General features: G+C 42.8%; 1 protein-coding gene and 1 pseudogene across 2 annotated transcripts in view; both read left to right on the forward strand.

The window, feature by feature from the left end:
* The window catches only part of SYT9 (synaptotagmin 9), a 799187-nt gene that overhangs the window by 40529 nt on the left and 736416 nt on the right, over positions 1-22242 (forward strand). The window lies entirely within an intron of this gene.
* LOC141090259 (polymerase delta-interacting protein 3 pseudogene) lies at positions 1824-3340 on the forward strand (annotated as a pseudogene).

Consider the following 22242-nt stretch of genomic DNA (forward strand, 5'->3'; position numbering starts at 1 on the left):
CAAGGAAATTCTTATCCTCTCTTGCTGACAACTTTATCTCCCAAAAGGTAGGGGAGAAAACAAGGGGAACTGCTACCTTGGATCTAATCCTTATAAACAGGGAGGAAATGGTTGAGGATGTAAAAGTGGCTGGGACCCTAGGAGGTAGCGACCATGCTATTTTAGAATTTTGGATAACTAGAGGAGGAAGACCTGTGAAGACTCAGACGTCAAGGTTAGATTTCAGAAAGGCGGATTTTAAGGGATTCAGAAAGAGAATTGGAGGGATCCAATGGCTGGATATCCTTAAAGACAAAAATGTCCAGATAGGATGGGAAATCTTGAAAAATTAAATTCTCAAAGCACAATTGTTAACAATTCCGAAAAGAGGGAAGAATAGGAAGCATTTAAGGAAGCCAGGATAGATGAACACAGAACTTAAGCACATGCTAAAAAGGAAGAAAAAATGTTTATAAAATGGAAAGAGGGAGGCATATCTAAAGAAGAATATAATGCTGTCTGCAGAACCTGCAGGGCACAAATCAGATTACTAAAGCTGACAATGAATTGAGGCTTGCAAGAGATGTCAAAAGCAATAATAAAGGATTTTGGGGATATGTCAAAAGTAAAAGAAAAGTCAAAGATGCTATAGGATTTTTACAGGATGAAAATGATGAAATGGTAAGACAGGATGTTGAGAAGGCCGAACTTTTAAATTTCTATTTTGCATCTGTTTTCTCTTAGAAAGGAAATGTAACATCAACTGTTCTTCACTGTCCTATTAAGGAAATAGAAGAATCCAGGATATCTATAAACAGAAAGATAGTAAGGAAACACTTAGGTAACCTAAATGAATTCAAGTCTCCAGGTCCAGATGAATTACACCCCAGAGTACTGAAGGAGATAGCAGAAGAAATTTTTGAACCCCTCTCCATAATCTTTGAAAATTCTTGGAGAACAGGAGAAGTCCCAGAAGACTGGAGAAGAGCAAATGTTGTTCCTATCTTCAAAAAGGGGAAGAACTTGGACCCAGGCAACTATAGGCCGGTGAGTCTGACTTCTATACCAGGAAAGATCTTTGAACAAATTATTAAACAACATGTATGTCAGTACCTGGATAAGAATGAAGTGATTAAACAGAGTCAGCATGGGTTTGTAACTAATAAGTCATGTCATACTAACTTAATTTCCTTCTATGACGGAATCACTGATTGGGTGGATCAAGGAAATGCTGTAGATATAGTATATCTTGACTTCAGCAAAGCATTTGACAAAGTATCTCATACAATCCTTATTGAAAAAATGACTAAGTATGGAATGGACAAGGCAACTGTTAGGTGGATTCATAACTGGCTTAGTGATCGGACCCAAAGAGTGGTCGTAAATGGCTGCACATCCAGTTGGAAGAATGTCTCAAGTGGTGTACCACAGGGCTCTGTCCTGGGCCCTGTATTGTTCAACATCTTTATCAACGATTTAGATGAAGGAATTGAGGGTAAACTGATTAAATTTGCTGATGACACAAAGCTAGGAGGGATAGCTAATACTAGAGAAGAGAGAGAGGATTCAAAAAGATTTAAATGAACTGGAGAAGTGGGCAGCAACCAACAGAATGGTTTTTAACAGGGAAAAATGCAAAGTACTACATCTGGGCAATAAAAATGAAAAAAGCATATACAGAATGGGAGGCATAGGCCTAAGCAACAGCACATGTGAAAAAGACTTGGGTATACTAATAGATCACAGACTGAATATGAGTCAACAGTGTCATGCAGCAGCAAAAAAGGCAAATGCAATTCTAGGATGTATTAACAGAAGCATACAGTCTAGATCACGTGAAGTCATTATTTCCCTCTACTCCTCTTTGGTCAGACCTCATCTGGAATATTGTGTCCAGTTTTGGGCACCACATTTTAAAAAAGACATCAACAAACTGGAGCAAGTTCAGAAAAGAGCAACCAGAATGGTGACCGGACTGCAAACCTGTCTTATGAGGAAAGGTTGCAGGATTTGGGATTGTTTAGTTTGCAAAAGAGAAGATTGAGAGGAGACTTAATAGCTGTCTACAAATATCTAAAGGGCTGTCACATTGTAGAAGGATCACCTTTATTCTCATTTGCACAAGGAAGACTAGAAGCAATGGGATGAAACTGAATGGGAGGAGACACAGATTAGATATTAGAAAAAACTTTTTGACAGTTAGAGTGATCAATGAGTGGAACATGCTGCCACGAGAAGTGGTGAGTTCTCCTTCAATGGAAGTCTTCAAACAGAGGCTGGACAGACATCTGACTGGGATGATTTAGCGAATCCTGCTTTGAGCAGGTGGTTGAACCAGATGGCCTAGGAGGTTCCTTCCAACTCTACGATTCTATGATTCTATGATTCTAGTACAGAATGATGCATACACAGTTCCCATGTCTGCTCAGCACGAGACTTCGCCACATTTATTGCACACAAAGGCTCTAACCAACGTGTCACAGACACTTGTCACAAAGGAGGCCAGTTCTTCAGTAGGGCTGATGCCAAAAGAGGCTGTCTTTAGCCCTTTAGAAGTCACAAAAATGACCATTAACAAAGTGCAGCCAAGAGTCACAGAGGAAGATATCGTGTAGCTTTTCTGTGTATGCGGTACCTTGAAGAGCGCCCACTTGTTGAGTTCCGGAGTTGCAGAGGTTGTGTTTTTAAGAACACAAGATACAGTTGGTGCCTACAAAAAATACAACAACAGATACCTAGATGGACAACCAATGAAATGCAAATTTCATTTGAATGGTAGTGTGATAACATCAGACCAGCCCAGCCTTCTAAGATTAAGTGACACCCCATCAAAGAAGGAAGGTGAATCTGCAAGAAACACAACCTCCTCCTCCTCCTCCAGTGTTGCTTCAAATCCTCTAGCTGAAGTTGATCCTGATACTATCTTAAAAGCACTCTTTAAATCCTCAGGGTCATAAGCAGTCATCCAACCAACTGTATTTAAGATTAAGCTCTGATGAGACCACCACAAATTGGAGACTGTAATAAGAGAGATTCGCAATTCACATATGGGCCCAGAGACTCCTTAAAAAAACCCTTCATTTTGTGTCTTGGGTTTTGTTTAGCCCTTATCACCAGCAGGTAGTTGATGTTTGAAGGAGTCTGGCATCAGATATTGGACAATCAACCCTCTTATTAGCATTGTAGTACAGTTCACCTTTGTTGTGGGGCAGTTGCGATATTGCATCAAGAATTTCCATTTTCGCCTTGCTCTAGTATTCTGATACAGCACGATTATGGATCGACTGTTATGTCAAGGGAGGCTAAATGTTGAATAACTTGTTTAAATTTCATCAATAATCTGTTTCTACTTAAACGATAATCTTTGTTGTTTTGTAGTTTTAATATCTGAATTCCTACAAATGCATATGAAGACCTGCATTTTCCAGTAAATGGGGGGGAATTATTAAGTGTCCATCGACTGTGTTCTAGGCAAATAAAGTTTTTATGCCTAATTGCCTAATTAATGTTTCACACTGTGAAAATGTCATACAGAACTCTACAAATGTAGGCAATACTTATTGCCCTGTGGCTGAAGCATGTTGTGCTATCTGTGATCAGAATACAGAGAAATGCTGAAGGGAAATAGATAACTATAATAGTGATCTAAATGCTGAGATATGTACAGAGGGATGCTGGGAGGACACAGACTGTGATTTTCTATCAACTTCATCTGCATTTACAAATTTGTATTTAATGCTGGTAGTAAAAAAATTCTCGAGTGTAGGCAGAGCACAGTGCCATACCACAACTATCTAGTTGCTCTTCTTGTACAACCCTATAATTTTTTAAATTGATATTTATTTGGACTCCTCATTGGGAGGGAGGGGGGCAAAAGAAATGATAGGTGAACTCTGCTGACACTAAAAACACCCCTTTGAAAACAATAACATATTTTCCCAATTTAAAGGAGCTGGTCTCCAATACTTGTAATGCCCATACACTAATTGTATGAGCTGACAAACATTTCCCCCTAGGGATTACACGTCAATATACTGTGTAAACTTTTTTTTACGGCCATCATAAACACCCTTGAAAACAAAGATGTGGCTGTTGCATCACAGAACACATACACCCTGGTGATCTAGTGTTGGAGTCTGAAGAGACATGGAGGATGGCCTCAAAAAAATCTTTTCCCAATTTAATGGAGCGGGTCTCCTGTACTTGTAAGTACATACTAAGTGTATGGGCTGACCAAAATTTCCTCGTGGGGGTACACATCAACATACTGTGTAAACTTTTTGTTTTTTATGGGCATCATAAACACCCTTGAAAACAATAACGTGGCTTTTGCATCACGGAACACGTTCACCCTGGTGATCTAGTGGTGGTGTCTGAAGAGACGTGGAGGACGGCCTCCTTAAAGTCTTTTCCCAATTTAAAGGAGCGGGTCTCCTATACTTGTAATGCCCATACACTAAATGTATGGGCTGACAAACATTTCCCCTGGGGGGTACACATCAACCTACTGTGTAAACTTTTTTTTACTGGCATCATAAACACCCTTTAAAACAATAACATGGCTGTTGCATCACGGAACACGTTCACCCTAGTGATCTAGTGGTGGTGGATGATGAGAATGAGGAGAAGGAGGAGGATAACAGCAAATGGCCAAAATCAGGAAGATTATACCCATGTGTTTGTGTGAAGAGGTGCATGGGAATATACCTCCCAAAAAACGACATTGGAATTGAGGCTATGTTTTGCTGTTACCATTCACAGGGGCGGACACTGACAGCTTGGGGCCCTTGTGCAAGAAATGTGTCTGGGCCCCCCTCCTTTTATGGTGACAAAGCTATATATATATATATATATATATATATATATATACATATATACATGATAAAGGTTGTTGTTTCCCCTCGTTTACTGACAGAAAAACCCACAATAGTGACAGAAATAACTTGAATCTGACAAAAGTAATAATAAATAAAAAAAATCTATGAAAATGAACAAATGAAAGTCAGACTTTGCTTTTTAACCATGCTTCCACAGAATTTAAAAAAAAATAAAACTCATGAAATAGGCCTGGCAAGAAATTATGGCACCCCTGAAAATAATGTGACAAAAGGGAAATGGCGGTGTGTCCACTAATTAGCATCACAGGTGTCTACAATCTTGGAATCAGTAAATGGGCCTGTATAGCGGGCTACAGATACTCACTGTGCTGTTTGGTGACATGGTGTGTATCACACTCAACATGGACCAGAGGAAGCAAAGGAAAGAGTTGTCTCAGGAGATTAGAAGGAAAATTATAGACAAACATGTTAAAGGTAAAAGTTATAAGACCATCTCCAAGCAGTTTGATGTTCCTGTGACTACAGTTGCACATAATATTCAGAAATATAAGCTCCATGGGACTGTAGCCAACCTCCCTGGACGTGGCCGCAGGAAGAAAATTGATGACAAATCAAAGAGATGGATAATACAAATGGTAGCAAAATAGCTCAGAAAAACTTCTAAACAGATTAAAGGTGAACTTCAAGATCAAGGAACATCAGTGCCAGATCGCACCATCCATCGTTGTATGAGCCAAAGTGAACTTCATGGCAGACGACCAAGGAGGACAGCATTGTTGAAATGAAATCATAAAAAAGCCAGACTGGAATTTTCCAAACTCCATGTTGACAAGCCACAAAGCTTCCGAGAGAATGTCCTATGGACAGATGAGACAAAAATGGAACTTTTTGCCAAGGTACATCAGCTCTATGTTCACAGATGGAAAAATGAAGCATATCAAGAAAAGATCACTGTACCTACTGTGAAGCATGGAAGAGGCTCTGTTATGCTCTTGTCCTGCTTTGCTGCATCTGGCACAGGGTTTCTAGAATCTGTGCAGGGTACAATGAAATCTCAAGACTATCAAGGGATTCTAGAGAGAAATGTGCTGCCCAGTGTCAGAAAGCTTGGTCTCAGTTGCAGGTCATGGGTCTTGCAACAGGATAATGACCCAAAATGCACAGCTAAAAACACCCAAGAATGACTAAGAGGAAATCATTGGACTAATATGAAGTGGCCTTCTATGAGCCTTGACCCAAATCCTATTGAGCATCTTTGGAAAGAGGTGAAACATGCCATCTGGAAAAGGCAACCTTCAAACACAAGACAACTGGAGCAGTTTGCTCTTGAGGAGTGGGCCAGAATACCTGTCGAGAGGTGCAGAAGCCTCGACAATTACAGGAATCGTTTGATTGCAGTTATTGCCTCAAAAGGTTGTGCAACAAAATATAAAGTTAAAGGTACCATCATTTCTGTCCAGACCTATTTCATGAGTTTTATTTTTTTAGTTTTATTTTTTTTAAATTCTATGGAAGTATGGTTGAAAAGCAATGTCTGACTTTCATTTGTTCATTTTCATAGATTTTTTTTATTTATTATTAGTTTTGTCACATTCAAGTTATTTCTTTGACCATTGTGGGCTTTTCTGTCATTAAACGAGGGGTACCAACAATTTTGACCACGTGTGTATCTATATATAGCCACACACACATACATTATATATATATTACAAACTAATTATCACAGTCTAATGAAATGAAAATTGCGAACATCCAAAATACAAGAATAATACACACTTGTATGTGATTTATCATTAGTTTTATATACATGGGATTTTTTTTGCACAAGATTAATCCCATTTATGCACTTAGCACTTTATAATAATTTCATAACAGTATTGTTTGAACATTTCTTGTGGGATTTAGTATATACATTTATGACCTCTTATTTTTGCAGAAATTTTGGTATACCAATTATTATTGTAGGTCATAATATAATATACATTATATGTATATATTTTACCATTTTTTGTGTGAAAATAACCGTGGCATTTACTACATGTCCCTTGATCCGTGTCCTTTGATTTGTGGTTTTCACTTCTTGATATGATTCTTATGGATATGTAAAAATAGTTTTTTACAATAAAAATATTTTTGTATTATTTTTTGCTTCAGTCATCCTTTTTTCTCCATTTATTTTTGGAGTTGTGTGTATTATATATATTACATAGTCTCCTTTATTATGTATATTACAGTCCCTTATACAGTGCCCTCTCTTGCTATGTACAGCACCGTCCCTTACATATTGGATTATATAGAACCCTATTTTTTATTACATACTGTCCTGTCTTGTTAGGCTGTGTGCACACGGTGCGGTTTCTGCTGCGTTTCCGCAGCGGTTTTGCCGCTGCGGAAACGCAGCAGTTCCGCTGACCAAGTACAGTACAATGAAACTCTATGGGGTTTCAAAAACGCTGTGCTGACGGTGCGGTTTTTTCCGCGCGGTTTTGCTGCGGTTTACAAACCGCAGCATGTCAATTGTTTGTGCGGTTTCCGCAGCGGTTTCATACCTCTACCATAGTAGAGGTGTGAAACCGCAGGGCAAAACCGCAGACCAAAATGCAGGAAAACCGCAGGTCACTTTACCTGCGGTTTTACCTGCGTTTCCGCGCGGAAAAAACCGCAGCGGAATCCGCAACGTGTGCACATAGCCTAGCTGTGCAATGCAATGATGGCTGATGGAGCATAGGGAAGCTTCTTTTCTAATGGAGGAGCTAATGGACTGGTGGTCTGGTCACCGGCTCCTCCATCAGCTGTCATTTTATATCTGAAAAAAGGAGGTTAGGGAGCACTACTAAGGGGCACGAGAATAATTACTATTGAAAATAAATGAGGGGTGCTGCACAATGCAAAGGCAAAAGCAATGATCAACAAAAGAAGAAAAAAGGACCCAGCATATAAAGCGCACACCCAAGGCAATAAATTATGTGACCAATACATATAAATTTTATTGAGAGACAAACAGGTATACAGAATAAAAACATTTAAAAAGGAAGGCACACCCCCAAATGTCCCAAACAGATCTAATAATAAATGCTGATAGGCAAAGACCACATATGGAAAATTACACAAAATTCACCAAAATGTACATAATAATACATAGGACATGACCCAGCAACCCAGAATCTGGGCGTCCCCAGAGAAATGTAGCTATTTACTCATCGGCCCATCGGGCTATGCCTGCTACAATGAGAGTGATTGACACATTAGCCAATGATGGGACAGTAGTAGTCCCATCATCCGGCTAATGTGCTGAATTTAAAAAAAAACCAAAAACATACATACTACATACATACTATATATATACAACATTCATACAACATACATACATACTACATACATACTTCATATATACTACATTCATACAACATACATACATACTACATATATACTACATTCATGCAGCATACATACATACTACATAATACATACATACTACATTCATGCAACATACATACATACTACATATACGCTACATTCATACAACATACATACATACTACATACATACTACATATATACTACATTCATACAACATACATAAGTATGTATGTATGAATGTATTGTATGTTGTATGTATTTTGTATGTATGTAGTAAGTATGTAGTATGTAGTATATATGTAGTAAGTATGTAGTATGTATGTATGTATGTTGTATGAATGTAGTATATATGTAGCATGTATGTATGTTGTATGAATGTAGTATATACGTACTATGTATACTTGTATGTATGTAGTATATATGTATGGGTCTTCCGGGGGTCTGTGCGGGCCTGCCGGGGGTTGTGTGTGTGTGCAGGCATCGTCCATAGTATACATACATATACTAGTATGTATGTAGTATATATGTATGTAGTATATATGTAGAATGTATACTACATATATACTACATTCATACATACTACATACTACATACATACTACATACTACATACTACATACAACATACATACTGCATAATACATACATACTACATATATACTACATTCATGCAACATACATACATGCTACATATATACTACATTCATACAACATACATACATACATACTACATACATACTACACAAATACTACATTCATACAACATACATACATACTACATACATACTACATTCATACAACATACATACATACTACATAATACATACATACTACATTCATACAACATACATACATACTACATATATACTACATTCATACAATATACATACATACATACTACATACTTACTACATACATACTACATACTACATATATACTTCATTCATGCAACATACATACATGCTACATATATACTACATTCATACAACATACATACATACATACTACATACTACATACATACTACATAAATACTACATTAATACAACATACATACATACTACATTCATACAACATACATACATACTACATAATACATACATACTACATATATACTACATTCATACAACATACATACATACTACATACTACATACATACTACATATATACTACATTCATACAACATACATACATACTACATACTTACTACATACATACTACATGCAACATACATACTACATACATACTACATACTACATTCTACATACAATACATTCATACATTATACTCACCATCACTTGTCACTTTGATCCCCGAAGCCAGTGTCATCTCACAAAACAAATCAAAACACAAATATAGGAAGGCGAAAAGATAACAACGGATCATACGCCACCAGATATGAATTTCTCTCTCCAACACCTCCTCTCCAGACTGGAACCACTTGGCATAAAACACAAGCTATAATCGGCGACGCCCACAGACCAGCATGACTATTTAAAGACCGTGGGCGTGACCAAATATCCCACCTGATTTCCAGCTAGATTAACCCCCGATAACCTGAGTAAAATCAAGCCAGCGCCACTGAGGCTATAGTGGACGGAGATGGAACTACCGCTGCCTGCCGGACGCTGTGGTGTGAATAGCGTCCGACATGACAGTACCCCGTCTTCTATGAGGGACCCCAGGGCCCTCAAGACTCATAGGACCCGGCTTGTCCGGATGACGGCGGTGAAACGAACTGACCAGCCGATCCGCATGTATGTCCGAGGCTGGTACCCAAGACCTCTCCTCCGGACCATACCCCCGCCAGTGTACCAAATACTGAAGAGTACGGCGCAGTACTCGAGAGTCCACCACCTTGGAGACTTCAAACTCTAAATCGCCATCCACCATGACTGGAGGTGGCCTCGGCGTCGTGTCCACAGAGCCTACCACCTTTTTCAATAAAGCCCTGTGAAACACGTTGTGTATCTTGTATACCGCAGGAAGTTCCAACCGAAAAGCAACCGGGTTAATGATGGCAGCAATCTTAAAAGGGCCAATAAACCTTGGACCCAATTTCAATGATGGAATTTTGAGTTTTATGTTTTTAGTAGCTAACCACACCCAATCACCCACACACAGGTCCGGACCTGACACGCGTCTAGCGTCAGCCACACGTTTGTACCTTGCACTCATGCTCAGCAATCGCTGTTTCACACTCCTCCAGACTGATGATAGTTGAACTCCTAGCCGGTCCTCCTCTGGGACGCTCCCAGAGCCACCCTGACGCAAGGTACAAAATTGAGGATGGTGCCCATAAATACAAAAGAACGGAGACTCTCCCGATGATTCTTGGCGGTGATTATTTAACGCGAACTCGGCCAAGGGAAGGAATGTCGACCACTCCTCTTGGTTGTCAGACACAAAACATTGCAAATACTGCTCCAGATTTTGGTTCATGCGCTCAGTTTGACCATTTGACTGCGGATGAAACGCCGACGAATGAGACAACTTGATCCCAATCGTGAGCAAAAAGCTTTCCAAAACTTCGGCACAAGCTGGGTACCCCTATCAGACACTATGTCCGACGGAACTCCGTGTAGTCTGACCACCTCCTGCACAAAAACCTGAGCCAATGTCTTCGCGTTGGGCAAGGAAAGCAACGACACAAAATGCGCCATCTTCGAAAATCGATCAACAACCACCAGGATGACCGTGTTCCCCGCCGAGGCAGGCAAGTCCGTGATAGATTCCATGGAGATTTCTGTCCATGGCCTATTAGGTACCCCCAGAGGCTGTAGAATGCCAGCAGGACGGGATCTGGGCGACTTGGCCCTGGCGCACGTGATGCAAGCTGCCACGTACGAGACCACGTCCTGCCGGATTTTTGGCCACCAGAAGCGGCGCGATACCAGCTCCAAGGTGCCCCTAACCCCTGGATGACTGGCCAGGACAGAGTCGTGGTGTTCCCCCAACACCTTAAGATGAAGATGAAGGGGTACGAATGACTTATTAGCGGGAAGTCCTGGCGCTACCTCCTCCTGGGCCTCGGCAATCTCCGCCTCTACCTCAGTCGTGAGAGCCGAAACCACTACACCTTCTTGGAGGATGGGTACCGGATCTTCCCAAGGTTCTCCCCCTGGAAAACACCTGGACAAGGCATCCGCCTTGGTGTTTTTAGCCGCAGGACGGTAAGTCACCAGAAAGTTAAAACGTGTAAAAAACAATGCCCAGTGAGCCTGCCTGGGAGAAAGATGCTTGGCCGACTCCAGATAGAGCAGGTTTTTATGGTCGGTGATGACTGTGACCTGGTGGGCCGCCCCCTCCATGAAGTGTCGCCATTCCTCAAAAGCCAATTTGATGGCCAACAACTCCCTGTTGCCGATGTCGTAATTCCGTTCGGCAGGCGACAGCTTCTTGGAGAAGTAGGCGCATGGACGCAGATTGCTCAAGGACGAGCCCTGTGACAGTACTGCTCCCACTCCCACCTCAGACGCATCGGCCTCCACCGTAAAAGGTTTAGATACGTCTGGTTGCACCAGAATGGGAGCTGAAGCAAAACGGTTTGTCAGAAGCTCAAATGCTCGCACCGCATCCTCAGACCAGATAGCGAGATTGGTACCTTTTTTCGTCATGTCCGTGAGCGGTTTGGCTATAGTAGAAAAATTCTTAATAAACTTCCTATAATAGTTGGCAAACCCAAGGAACCGCTGGAGCGCTTTTAGATTATCAGGCCGTTCCCATCGCAGCACCGCTTGCACCTTCGTGGCGTCCATTTTAAACCCTGCGGCGGATACAATATATCCCAAAAAAGGCAACTCCTGAACAAAAAACACGCATTTTTCAAGCTTAGCATAGAGCTTATTCTCACGGAGCAACTGTAACACCTGACTGACATGCTCTAAATGAGTGTCCCGGTCGCTCGAATAAATGAGGATATCATCCAGGTACACAATCACAAATTTCCCCAGCACATGAGCGAATACATCATTTATGAAATGTTGGAAAACAGCAGGCGTGGTTGTCAACCCAAATGGCATAACTAGGCTTTCAAAATGACCCTCAGGGGTATTAAACGCCGTCTTCCACTCATCCCCCTGACGGACCCTTATGAGGTTATATGCCCCCTGAGGTCAAGTTTGGAAAACCACTTCGCACCAGCCACCTGGTTGAACAAATCAGGGATCAGAGGCATTGGGTAGGGATCACGGACCGTAATCTGGTTTAACTCCTGGAAATCCAGACATGGGCGTAACCCCCCATCTTTTTTCTTAATGAAGAAAAACCCCGCTGCTACAGGTGAGGATGAAGGCCGGATGTGCCCTTTACTTAGACTCTCCGCAATGTAGTCTTTAAGAGCTTGTCTCTCCGGACCAGAAATACTAAACATCCTCGCCTTTGGCAATTTGGCCCCGGGTTTTAACCTAATCTCACAGTCATAGGCTCGATGTGGAGGTAGTTCTGAGCAACCCCTCTCAGAGAATACGTCCGCAAAATCCAGCAATGCCTCCGGAAGGCTGGACTTCACGGCAGACACACATGTGGCCAAGCAATTTTCCTGGCAGAAACCACTCCACTGGACTATGTCCTGGGTTCTCCAGTCAATCACCGGGTTGTGCTTGGACAACCATGGGAAACCCAGGACCATTTGTGCTGGGAGATTATTGAGTACCCTACATGTAACCCACTCAGAATGTAGGACCCCAATGTGGAGTTTAACCTCAGCTACAAACTCAGTAATCTCCCCCTGTGGGAGGGGAGCGGCATTAATGGTAACCACGCGAATAGGATGAGGGAGTTTTTCGATCTTAAAACCTGCCGTGCGTGCAAACTCCTCATCCATGAGATTGGTGGTGGAACCGCTATCCACAAACACTGATATGGGTAGCTCTCTGCCCGCAATAATAACCCTGGCAGGGAGCATACATTGAGATACCATCATGGAGGATATGCATACGCTCAGTTGGGCCTCCTCCATACCCTCTGAGCTTACCAGTTTTCCACCGGTGCGACTTTCTTTGGTAGCACAGGACAAGCATTTACATAATGATCTCTTTTACCACAGTAAAAACATGCTCCATGCTTCCTGAACCCAGGAACGCGACGCTGCACATGTGATACCACAGCGATTTGCATAGGTTCCGTGGGCTCACCTGCAGCAACCACACTTGCACCCCTGCTTTCCCCCAGGGGCAGCGTCTCCTGCGCCCCTTGATGCAAACGGCGATCAATACGAATAACCAAACTCATGTTGAAGCCGATTATAATGTTATGTGGGGCTTAGGTCAAAGGAGGCTGAAATACCCGGGGCCCCTGCGGAGTCCCCCCAACTAGGGAAAACCCTGTCTGACCCTCAACCCAGGGTTTTTGCTAATGGTGCAAATGCCTGAGCCTCCAACCTTTCCTTATCTCCTGCTCAGCCCTAAGCTGAACCCTCCACCCTCCACCCAGTGAGTTGTCAAACCACCAAAGCCCACACAGTAATGACAGACAGGGAGAACTTAAACCACACCGCGCCGCAAACACACAGGACAATACTGTAATGTGAACAGGGCAAAACAAAACACAAATATAGGAAGGCGAAAAGGTAACAACGGATCATACGCCACCAGATACGAATTTCTCTCTCCAACACCTCCTCTCCAGACCGGAACCACTTGGCATAAAACACAAGCTATAATCGGCGACGCCCACAGGCCAGCACGACTATTTAAAGACCGTGGGCGTGACCAAACTTTCATCGTTTTTAGGAAATCTCAAGATGGAAGAGGACAGGAGCCATTTGGTGAGCTGCATTTCTTGCTACATGTTCACAGATTTACCAGTGGAAAAGCCAAACTTCACAGGCCACAAATGCAAGCTTGTGTCCCTGTTGGAGGAAAAGTTGCAAAATCTCGAAGAGAGGTTAGCTACGTTGAAGATCATTAAGGAAGGTGAAGAGTTCTTGGACAGAGCACAATTATCTCTTCATGTTACAGAAAGAGAAGAAATTCGAAGTGCACCTGAAGAAACAGAGGAATGGAGACATGTGACCCAGAGAAGCAGGAGGATCAGGAGGCAGTCAGCACCCATACTGCTCAGGAACCAGTACCAGGCTCTCACGCAGGAAAACGATGAAGAAATACATCAGGATAAGACTTTGCCAACAAACAGCAACCTTGTACGCCCTCAGAGTCCTCCTGGATGGAGAAAGAAAAATGTTGTGAAGAAGAAACGGAGAGTGGTGGTCATGGGGGATTCCCTGCTGAGAGGAACAGAGGCCGCTATCTGCAGACCGGATATAACTACAAGAGAAATGTGCTGTCTTCCAGGTGCAAAAATTAAAGATGTGTCTGACAGGATATCAGGACTCTTCAGACCTACAGATGACTACCCATTCCTGCTACTACATGTGGGGACAAATGACACCGCAAGAAACGACCTGGAAACCATCTGCAGAGACTTTGAAGACTTAGGCAAGAAAGTGAAAGAACTGGGAGCGCAGGTGGTCTTCTCTTCCATCCTCCCAGTGGATGGCCATGGAACAAGGAGGTGGAATAAGATTCTGCAGGTGAACAACTGGCTACGTCGATGGTGCCGTCAGCAACGATTTGGATTTCTGGATCACGGAGTGAACTACTTATACGATGGACTACTTGCTAGAGATGGGGTGCACCTTACGAAGACTGGAAAGCATGTATTTGGAAGTCGCCTTGCTACACTTGTAAGGAGAGCTTTAAACTAGAACAACATGGGAAGGGAAGCAAAAGACCAGAAAAAGCCATACACCTGACAAATGCTATTGAGAACTCTGCTATTAGAAGTGGAAAGGAAGAACAAAGACGAAAGAATCTAATTAATAAAAATATTGGAGAAAGAGAAACCAATCACAAACTAAAATGTTTCTATACTAATGCACAAAGCATGGGCAACAAACAAGGAGAATTGGAACTACTAACACAGGAACAGAAATATGATGTAATTGGAATCACTGAAACTTGGTGGGACAATACACATGATTGGAATACAAGACTAGAAGGATACAACTTATTTGCAAGAAACAGACTTGATAAACGAGGAGGGGGTGTCGCATTGTATGTTCGAAACGCGTATATCTGCACAGAGATTGAAGCTTCAGAGACTGGGAGTTCTGTGGAAACTGTTTGGGTAAGAATACAAGGACAGAACAATGGAAAGGACACCATTGTAGGCATTTACTACAGGCCGCCTGTGCAAGCCGAAGATATAGATGAACTCTTTATGCATCAGATGGCCAAGTTCTCCAAAAAATATGACATAGTTGTCATGGGAGATTTCAACTATCCAGACATTTGTTGGGAATCTCTCTCAGGCAAAACTAACAGGTCAAGGAAATTCTTATCCTCTCTTGCTGACAACTTTATCTTCCAAAAGGTAAGGGAGAAAACAAGGGGAACTGCTACCTTGGATCTAATCCTTATAAACAGGGAGGAAATGGTTGAGGAGGTAAAAGTGGCTGGGACCCTAGGAGGTAGCGACCATGCTATTTTAGAATTTTGGATTACTAGAGGTGGAAGACCTGTGAAGACTCAGACGTCAAGGTTAGATTTCAGAAAGGCAGATTTTAAGGGATTCAGAAAGAGAATTGGAGGGATCCAATGGCTGGATATCCTTAAAGACAAAAATGTCCAGGAAGGATGGGAAATCTTGAAAAATGAAATTCTCAAAGCACAGTTGTTAACAATTCCGAAAAGAGGGAAGAATAGGAAGCATTTAAGGAAACCAGGATGGATGAACACAGAACTTAAGCACATGCTAAAAAGGAAGAAAAAAATGTTTATAAAATGGAAAGAGGGAGGCATATCTAAAGAAGAATATAATGCTGTCTGCAGAACCTGCAGGGCACAAATCAGATTATCTAAAGCTGAAAATGAACTGAGGCTTGCAAGAGATGTCAAAAGCAATAATAAAGGATTTTGGGGATATGTCAAAAGTAAAAGAAAAGTCAAAGATGCTATAGGATTTTTACAGGATGAAAATGATGAAATGGTAAGACAGGATGTTGAGAAGGCTGAACTTTTAAATTCCTATTTTGCATCTGTTTTCTCTCAGAAAGGAAATGCAACATCAACTGTTATTCACTGTCCTATTAAGGGAATAGAAGAATCCAGGATATCTATAAACAGAAAGATAGTGAGGAAACACTTAGCTAACCTAAATGAATTCAAGTCTCCAGGTCCAGATGAATTACACCCCAGAGTACTGAAGGAGATAGCAGAAGAAATTTTTGAACCCCTCTCCATAATCTTTGAAAATTCTTGGAGAACAGGAGAAGTGCCAGAAGACTGGAGAAGAGCAAATGTTGTTCCTATCTTCAAAAAGGGGAAGAAGGTGGACCCAGGCAACTATAGGCCGGTGAGTCTGACTTCTATACCAGGAAAGATCTTTGAACAAATTATTAAACAACATGTATGTCAATACCTGGATAAGAATGAAGTGATTAAACAGAGTCAGCATGGGTTTCTAACTAATAAGTCATGTCAGACTAACTTAATTTCCTTCTATGACGGTATCACTGATTGGGTGGATCAAGGAAATGCTGTAGATATAGTATATCTTGACTTCAGCAAAGCATTTGACAAAGTCTCTCATACAATCCTTATTGAAAAAATGACTAAGTATGGAATGGACAAGGCAACTGTTAGGTGGATTCATAACTGGCTTAGTGATCGGACCCAAAGAGTGGTCGTAAATGGCTGCACATCCAGTTGGAAGAATGTCTCAAGTGGGGTACCACAGGGCTCTGTCCTGGGCCCTGTATTGTTCAACATCTTTATCAATGATTTAGATGAAGGAATTGAGGGTAAACTGATTAAATTTGCTGATGACACAAAGCTAGGAGGGATAGCTAATACTAGAGAAGAGAGAGAGAGGATTCAAAAAGATTTAAATAAACTGGAGAAGTGGGCAGCAACTAACAGAATGGTTTTTAACAGGGAGAAATGCAAAGTACTACATCTGGGCAATAAAAATGAAAAAAGCATATATAGAATGGGAGGAATAGGGCTAAGTGACAGCACATGTGAAAAAGACTTGGGTATACTAATAGATCACAGACTGAATATGAGTCAACAGTGTGATGCAGCAGCAAAAAAGGCAAATGTAATTCTAGGATGTATTAACAGAAGCATACAGTCTAGATCACGTGAAGTCATTATTTCCCTCTACTCCTCTTTGGTCAGACCTCATCTGGAATATTGTGTCCAGTTTTGGGCACCACATTTTAAAAAAGACATCAACAAACTGGAGCAAGTTCAGAAAAGAGCGACCAGAATGGTGACCGGTCTGCAAACCCTGTCTTATGAGGAAAGGTTGCAGGATTTGGGAATGTTTAGTTTGCAAAAGAGAAGACTGAGAGGAGACTTAATAGCTGTCTACAAATATCTAAAGGGCTGTCACATTGTAGAAGGATCAACTTTATTCTCATTTGCACAAGGAAAGACTAGAAGCAATGGGATGAAACTGAATGGGAAGAGACACAGATTAGATATTAGAAAAAACTTTTTGACAGTTAGAGTGATCAATGAGTGGAACAGGCTGCCACGAGAAGTGGTGAGTTCTCCTTCAATGGAAGTCTTCAAACAGAGGCTGGACAGACATCTGACTGGGATGATTTAGCGAATCCTGCTTTGAGCAGGGGGTTGGACCAGATGGCCCAGGAGGTCCCTTCCAACTCTACGATTCTATGATTCTATGATTCTATGATTCAAACAACCCACCTGATTTCCAGCTAGATTAACCCCCGATAACCTGAGTAAAATCAAGCCAGCGCCACTGAGGCTATAGTGGACGGAGATGGAACTACCGCTGCATGCCGGACGCTGTGGTGTGAATAGTGTCCCACATGACACTTACGTACCTCTCCTGGCCTTCGTCTACCATCTTCCTGATTCCGGCTTTTGTCAGGTTGTTGTGATTGGTGTTCTGGTCAGGTTGGGTTTGGGTGGGCTGTTCCAAGGATCCTGGTTTTTCTGTTTCACCCACATGTGTCAGGGCTTTATGGTGACGGGAGCTTGGATTGCTCCTATGTAGGTGAGCCCGGAATGACAGTGCCCTCTTTAGAACCGTTAGATGTAGAGGGAATCTGCCCAGCTCGGCCCGGCAAGCACTGTTGGAGGTAGTCCGATGGACTTGGAGAAGGTGCTTGCAGAATTCCAGGTGGAATATTTCTGTTGGGCTGGAATCCCACCTTGACCAGTCTGGGTTGGTGTGAGGACCCCAGACTTCGCTGCCATACAGGAGGATTGGGGCGATGATAGAGTCGAAGATTTTTAACCAGACCCTCACTGGTGGCTTCAGATGGTAGAGTTTCCTTCGGATGGCATAGAAGGTTTTGCATGCTTTGTCTTTCAGGGTCTCTATGGCTTGTTTGAAGCTCCCTGACCGGTGAATCTCTAGGCCCAGGTAGGTATATTTGTCCATTCCTGTAAGGGCGCAGTTGTTGAGGACAAATGAAGGGTGCTGGTCTGATTTTCTCTCTCTCTTCTGGAACACCATGATGTTGGTTTTCTTTAGGTTGACCGGTAGTGCCCAGGTGGAGCTGAATTTCTCTAAGATTTTCAGGTTGTCTTGGAGGCCTTTCTCGGTTGGTGACAGAAGCAGCAGGTCATCTGCATACAGCAGGAATTTCACCTGCGCATCGTGGAGGGTGAGACCTGTTGCTGTGGAAGATTCCAGAGTGGTAGCCAGCTCGTTGATGTAAATGTTGAAGAGCGTTGGGCTTAGGCTACAGCCTTGTCTGACTCCCCGGCTCTGCTGGAAATCGGCCGTTCTTCTACCGTTCACACTCACACTGCAGAGGTTCTCGGTGTAGGAGCTTTTGATAACATCGTACGTCTTTCCTCCTATTCCGCTCTCCAGCAGTTTCAGGAATAAGCCAGGGTGCCACACCGAATCAAAGGCCTTTTTAAAGTCCACGAAACAGGCGGATATCTTCCCGTTCTTTGTATTGTGGACGTGTCTCTGAATGAGGCTGTGCAGGGTGTAGATGTGGTTGGTAGTGCGGTGGTTTGGCATGAACCCTACTTGGCTCTTGCTGAGGACATTGTGCTCGGTGAGGAAACTGAGGATCCTCTTGTTCAGGATGCTGTTGAACAGTTTTCCCAGGTTGCTGCTGACACATATTCCTCTGTAGTTGGCTGGGTCATACCTGTCCCCATTCTTGTGGATGGGTGTGATGAGGCCTTGGTTTCAGGTACGAGGGAAGTAGCCGGAACTTAGCACAATATTGAAAAGTTAACCATTGCAGCCTGTATTTCTGGTGGGCTGTACTTCAGCATTTCTGGTAGGATTCCATCCAGGCCACCGGCTTTTCTACATCTTATGGAAGAGATTCTCTCTGCTACTTCCTGTAATGTAATAGGAGTATCCACGGGGTTTTAGAAGTTTTTTACTTTTTCCTCCATTGCTTGGAGTGGTGGAGCATCCGCTGTACTTCAGGTCTGCTGGGAGCCTCTTTATACTTTAATGCCGACATTTTGTGCCATTTATAGGATGGAGGCCGTGTGAAGAGGCCGCTCTACTGAGGCTTTTAAGTGGATGGTTTCTCTGTAGATTTCAGGTACAGAAGAAGCTGGCTGTGGTCTGACAGGTGCGTTTGTGGGGAGACTATGAAGGCGCTGATATTTGCCAGGTTCATATGTGTAATGGCATAATCTACTACACTTCTCCCTACGGGGGAGTTTAGTGTACACCTCCTTAAGGAGTCTCCTTTGGTTCGTCCATTAAGAATATGAAGTCCTAAACTTTTACATACATGTATGTTGCATTAATGTCGTATATACTGTATGCAGTATGTATGTATTATGTAGTATGTATGTACACTCACTGGCCACTTTATTAGGTACACCATGCTAGTAAGGGGTTGGACCCCCTTTTGCCTTCAGAACTGCCTCAATTCTTCATGGCAGAGATTCAACAAGGTGCTGGAAGCATTCCTCAGAGATTTTGGACCATATTGACATGATGGCATCACACAGTTGGCGCAGATTTGTCGGCTGCACATCCCTGATGCGAATCTCCCGTTCCACCACATCCCAAAGATGCTCTATTGGATTGAGATCTGGTGACTGAGGAGGCCATTTGAGTACAGTAAACTCATTGTCATGTTCAAGAAACCAATCTGAGATGATTCGAGCTTTATGACATGGCGCATTATCCTGCTGAAAGTAGCCATCAGATGTTGGGTACATTGTGGTCATAAAGGGATGGACATGGTCAGCAACAATACTCAGGTAGGCTGTGGCGTTGCAACGATGCTCAATTGGTACCAAGGGGCCCAAAGAGTGCCCAGAAAAAATTCCCCACACCATGACACCACCACCACCAGCCTGAACCGTTGATACAAGGCAGGATGGATCCATGCTTTCATGTTGTTTACGCCAAATTCTGACCCTACCATCCGAATGTCGCAGCAGAAATCGTGACTCATCAGACCAGGCAACGTTTTTCCAATCTTCTACTGTCCAATTTCGATGAGCTTGTGCAAATTTTAGCCTCAGTTTCCTGTTCTTAGCTGAGAGGAGTGGTACCCATTGTGGTCTTCTGCTGCTGTAGCCCATCTGCCTCAAAGTTCGACGCACTGTGCGTTCAGAGATGCTCTTCTGCCTACCTTGGTTGTAACGGGTGGCAATTTGAGTCACTGTTGCCTTTCTATCAGCTCGAACCAGTCTGCCCATTCTCCTCTGACCTCTGGCATCAACATGGCATTTCCGGCCACAGAACTGCCGCTCACTGGATTTTTTTTCTTTTTCGGACCATTCTCTGTAAACCCTAGAGATGGTTGTGCGTGAAAATCCCAGTAGATCAGCAGTTTCTGAAATTCTCAGACCAGCCCTTCTGGCACCAACAATCATGCCACGTTCAAAGGCACTCAAATCACCTTTCTTCCCCATACTGATGCTCGGTTTGAACTGCAGGAGATTGTCTTGACCATGTCTACATGCCTAAATGCACTGAGTTGCCGCCATGTGATTGGCTGATTAGAAATTAAGTCTTAACACACAGTTGGACAGGTGTACCTAATAAAGTGGCCAGTGAGTGTATGTTGTATGAATGTAGTATATATGTAGTATGTATGTAGTATGTACAGTATGTATGTTGTATGAATGTAGTATATATGTAGTATGTATGTATTATGTAGTATGTATGTATGTTGTATGAATGTAGTATATATGTAGCATGTATGTAGTATGTATGTATGTTGCATGAATGTAGTATATATGAAGTATGTATGTATGTATGTATGTTGTATATATGTAGTATGTATGTAGTATGTATGTTTTTTTTTTTACATTCAACAGATTAGCCGGGTGATGGGACTACTACTGTCCCATCATTGGCTAATGTGTCAATCACTGTCATTGTATCAGGCATAGTCCGATGGGACTTGTAGTCCCATCGGACGATGCCTGCACACATGCACAACCCCCGGCAGGCCCGCACAGACCCCCGGCAGGCCCGCACAGACCCCCGGCAGCCCGCACAGACCCCCGGCAGGCCCGCACAGACCCCCGGCAGGCCCGCACAGACCCCCGAGAGGCCCGTACAGACCCCGCACACACACACGCACAGTCTCCGCCCACACACCGCCCACACTCTTCCCCCCTCCCCAACTGGATGTGCAAGTAAAGAAAGGGTTTATTTTCATTCCGATATTTGTGCCCCATTGACTTGCATGGGTTTCCAGTATCGGAATCGGCGATGCCCAATATTTTTGGGGTATCGGTCCGATCCAATCCGATCCGATATTTCCCAATATCGGAAGGTATCGCTCAACACTAGTCATCAGGAAAAGGTGTTCCCGGGACAGGGGAGGTGTGCGGAGCCCCATGCGTATCGCTCTGGGTGCAGCTTCGTCAGGGAAAGTCAGATGTTTAGCAATCAGTCAGTCTTTAAATAGCAATCAATCAAGACAGGGGAGGGAAAAAGGTGTGTAGAAGTGTGAGGGTAATAGGTAACATACCAATCAGCGTCGGCACACAGTCAGCTTCAGATAGCAGGCAATAATCAAAGAGGAAGTGCTACAGGCTGATGACGTGCCAGCTAGTTCGCGCCTGCTCACTAAAAT

Source organism: Dendrobates tinctorius, unplaced genomic scaffold, assembly GCF_039654945.1.
Source record: "Dendrobates tinctorius isolate UK_male_01 unplaced genomic scaffold, ASM3965494v1 ptg000048l, whole genome shotgun sequence".
NCBI classification, from domain to species: Eukaryota; Metazoa; Chordata; class Amphibia; order Anura; family Dendrobatidae; genus Dendrobates; species Dendrobates tinctorius.